Consider the following 4,316-nt stretch of genomic DNA (forward strand, 5'->3'; position numbering starts at 1 on the left):
CCCCTCCCCCCCCTCTCCCCCCGTCTCTCTCCCCCTCTCTCTCCTGTCTCTCTCCCCTGTCTCTCTCCCCCTCTCTGTCCCCGTCTCTCTCCCTCTCTCTCTCCTCTCTCCCCCCTCTCTCCCCCTTGCTCCCCTTCTCTCTCCCGTCTCTCTCCCCCTCTCTGTCCCCCTCTCTCTCCCGTCTCTCTCCCCCACCTCTCTCCTCTTCTCTCTCCTCTCTCTCCCCCTGTCTCCCTCCCCCTCTGACAAGCTTACAAGTACTCTGCAAATTAAACAAAAGTGGGTAAGATGAGATACTGGTGACTTGACAGTCACCTTGGGAGACTGAGAGAATACTGGTGTGTCTTCCTGGTCTTGGATCGGGCTTGTGGTGAGCTAGTAAGAAGAGGAGGTGAAGTGTTGCTCCCTTGTGAAAGTTGGGGCTATAGGGAAGTTTCCTAGCAACAGAGCTAGGGTCCTCAAGCTGAGAGGTGAAGGATCCAGGGAGGAAGGACTCCCTACCTATGCTGGGGATCAAGAACGAGAGATGAGTAGGGAGGGAAGGAGGGGGCATAATTTATGGACCAGACAGATGCTCTTTTGAGAGCAAAAAAGGTATCATTAAGAGTTACTCTGGAGGGGGGACCAGCAGATGGCATAATGGCTATGTCACTGGACTCCCACGTAGTCGACTACGGTTCGAGTCCTTGACCCAGTGGCTTAAACTTATGCTGGGCGCGTGTGCCCAAGATCCTGAGAGGAGAATGGAGGAGAAGGGATTGCAGCATGGCCATCCCCCTGGGGGGTGATTTCTTGCTTTCTGTCTCTTTCTGTCTTTCTGATGAGCGCACGTGCCCTATAGCAAAAACTTCTCCCCCCCCCAAAAAAAAAGAACTACTCTGGAGAAGGCGTACACTGGACTGTCTTGGCAAAGCCAAATGTTTGGTCACACCAGTGGCAGCCAAGCAGGGGAGCTGGAGCCCTGGGTGGGGTTTGGACGCTGGGGTGAGTGGACAGAGCCCTGCACTAGAGGGCGTGGCTGGAGGTCCAGCCTCAGATTCTCTCTAGCCCTGTGATGCTGCGCTGAAGTACTGTGGGTGCATCTGGTAAGGGCCGGGCATCCGGAGGGGAGGTGTGACCCCTGTGAGTAGATGCAAGCCTGGCACAGGGCACCAGAAGTGGGGAGGAGGAGCGAGTCCAGGGGCTCGGTAGCAGGAAGGAGCTGGCAGAGAAGAATCCAGCCCAGGAGACCAGACGGAGAAGTTAGAGGAGGGCAGAGACCAGGGAAATCTCCCTGCTGGCGTCTACTCCTCCCACCAGCCAGGGGAGAAGGGAGGCCTGAGCGTGAGCCCGGGTGCAGAGCAGTCAGAGGAGGGGCGCCGGCTGCTGTCCAGCCTTGGGGTGAGGGTCCTTGCTGGGCTCCGGCCTGGCCTGAGCCGTCGAGTGCTCCTGGGCAGCCCTGGAGGCTGCTGCCCACAGGCCCCGCGTCCTGTTTCCTCGTGGTCGTGAAGCCAGGGCAGATGAGGGTGAGAAGCGTGCGAGGAGCTGGGAGTGGGACCCGCCCTCCCAGCAGTGTCTGGCCAGTGATTTTCTTGTCTGCTGAAGGACGGAAGTAAATGGACGCGCGTTTTACATCACACCAGATGGACTTCCTTACAACTGAAGTGGAGAGGAAGCGCTTATTGGAGAGACAGACTTCCTAATCCGGGTGAAATACTGGAAAGTTTGTATACTAAATGGGGACTAACTCCAGGATTTTATTACTTGTCTCCTTTTTAAAATAAACTTGTGTTTTAACCATTTTTTTCTATGAACTTCTTCCTTTCTTTCTTTTGGCAAGAGAGCTTGTGCACAGATGAGAATTCTTTGCCTTTTTCTGAATCTCCTCTTAATGGTGCCTCCAAAGATAGTAGTGTTAGTTGCTCTCGACGTTTTTTCTCTAGTCCCTTTATTTAAACGTTTGGAGGCTGTTTTATTCATTCCACATTATTGAAATGCATTTATTTTTGCTAGCTTTTATTTTAAAGTTTATTTATTTCTTCCATGAGTGAAAGAAATGAGAGACAGAGAGGGAGGAAGGAGGAAGAAAGGAACCCCAACAGGGCCTCACGCAGTAATCCCCCTCGGCTCCAACCAGCCATGTGGGTCCACGCGTGTGGGTACAGGAGGCCTTAGGATATGAACCCAGGACCTCCCAGCATGGGCCCAGCATTGTAGAGCATTGCATCACTACTGTGCCATCGTCTGGGCCATCTGCCTTATTTAAAAGAAGTAGAGTCTAGGGACCAGCAGTTAGCGTAATGGCTATGTTGCTGGACTCCCATGTAGTCAACCGCAGTTCGCGTCCCGGACCCAGTGGCTTAAAACTCATGCCGGGCGCATGTGCCTGCTTGCCCAAGATCCCGAGAGGAGAATGGAGGAGAAGGGATTGCGGCGTGGCCATCCCCCCTGGAGGGTGATTTCTCGCTTTCTGTCTCTCTGTCTCTCTCTGTCTGGCGAGCGCACGCGCCCTTTAGGAAAAACCTCTCCCCTCCCCCCCGAAAAAAAAAGAAATAGAGTCTAAGTAAAGGTGTTCTTTTTTTCTTTTTTCTTTTTTAACTCACAGAAGTAGGGGCCAGCAGATGGCCAACTGCTGTCCACGTCATGGACCCAGTGGCTTGAAACTCACGCTGGGTGTGTGTGCGTGCACGCCTAAAATCCTGAGAGGGGAATGGGGGAGAAGGGATTGAGGCACAGTCATCCCCCTGGGGTGACTTCTCTGTCTCTGTCTCTGAAGCGAGTACATGTGGCCTATAGGAAAAATCTCTGTTAAAAACAAACAGAGCAAAACCGAATAGAGGTGTATGTGCATACACACGCGTGTGAGAGAGAGAAAATGTAGTGCCCTCGGCAGGGTCTGGTCACACCCTAGTCCCCTTTCCCCACCTTTTAGTTCAAAAGGCTCTTGGGGCCGTGCTTTCAGGCTGACAGGCGGGATCTGACCCAGGCCCCGGTCTGCCATGCGGCTTCCAGTAGTGCAGTTTTGTGAGCCGCTAACTGCACCACCAAGGCCGGACCCCCGGGTAAGGTTTGTGACAAAACTTGATTATGCAGGGCTTAAGGAAGCATTTAAAATGTGTGGCTTTAACCTGATTCTCAAAGCTTACTACATTTTCTGAATGTTGTACTATTATAAGACCTCCTAAGCCATGGAGATAATCTAGTGTTGTTTTTTTTTTTTTAAAGAGTTGTTTTATTGGGACCCAGAAGGATGGGGAGAAAAAAGCTAAGCATACAGAAAACAAGAAATGGAAGATCATCTGCTGACAATAACATGTATGTTGATGTGCTTGATTGAGACAATATACAGTATACTCTGGATGGAAAATCTCATTTTGTATGTTGTAATGATGTACAGTGAATGAATGCAAATAAATAAATTGAAACAAAAAAACAAAACAAAACAAAATCTCACTATAGAATTCAAACAAAGTTTGTTTTCTTTCTCTTTTTTAAATTATTGTATTTAACTTTATTTTTCATTAATTTTATTTATTTCAATTTGAGAATGGAGGAGAAGAGTGAGAGAGAGAGAGAGAAAGCTGCCAGGTCCGGGACTTGAACTGTGGTTGGCCGTGTGGGAGTCCAGAACCCTTACCCGTGACATCACCTGCCAGCCCCTAGTTGTTTTTTTTGTTTGTTTTTCTAAATGCATCTAAGAATAATGGGAGTCAGAATGGTTAATAAGCACCTCACCTGAGCTCCTTAATAGAGTTTAAGGCAAAGCAGAAAACAGAAAGTCTCTTGACTTTTCTGCTGGTACTTCTCCCACTGAACCAGCAGCATCATGCACATCTGAGTGCGTTATACGGAAGGTAGCCCACAGCCAAAGCAGCCTTTGCAGGGCCAGAGAAGTGGTTGTGGCACGGGCATCCTCTGGGGGTGATTTCCCGCTTTCTGTCTGTCTTTTCGTTTCTCCGGTGAGCGCACACACCTTATAGTAAAAATCTTAAAAAAGAAAAAGAAAAGAAAAAAGCCTTGACACGGTGTAAACGTGTGGTGTTTGGTCTCCAGGGTGCAATTTGCTTATAACTTCAACCGTTTTTCTTTACAAGTGTGTGCGTTTAGGCCACAGTGAGAGAAACCAAGGGTGATGTACCCAGTGTGGTAGGAAAATAAATCAGTTGTGGATTGAATTGGAAATGTCTCTGCCAGTAAGTGTTTAAACGTCTCTCCTTTTTCTGCTCTCCCAGTCTCTCTGCCTTCTCCCCACCCACCCTCACGGAGGTCAGAGGGCACTAGACTCAGCAGCAGGCTCGCGGTTTTTTTTTTTTTTTTTTGGGGTTTTTTTTTTTACC

This window comes from Tupaia chinensis, unplaced genomic scaffold (genome assembly GCF_000334495.1).
Source record: "Tupaia chinensis unplaced genomic scaffold, TupChi_1.0 Scaffold000161_1, whole genome shotgun sequence".
Taxonomy (NCBI): domain Eukaryota; kingdom Metazoa; phylum Chordata; class Mammalia; order Scandentia; family Tupaiidae; genus Tupaia; species Tupaia belangeri.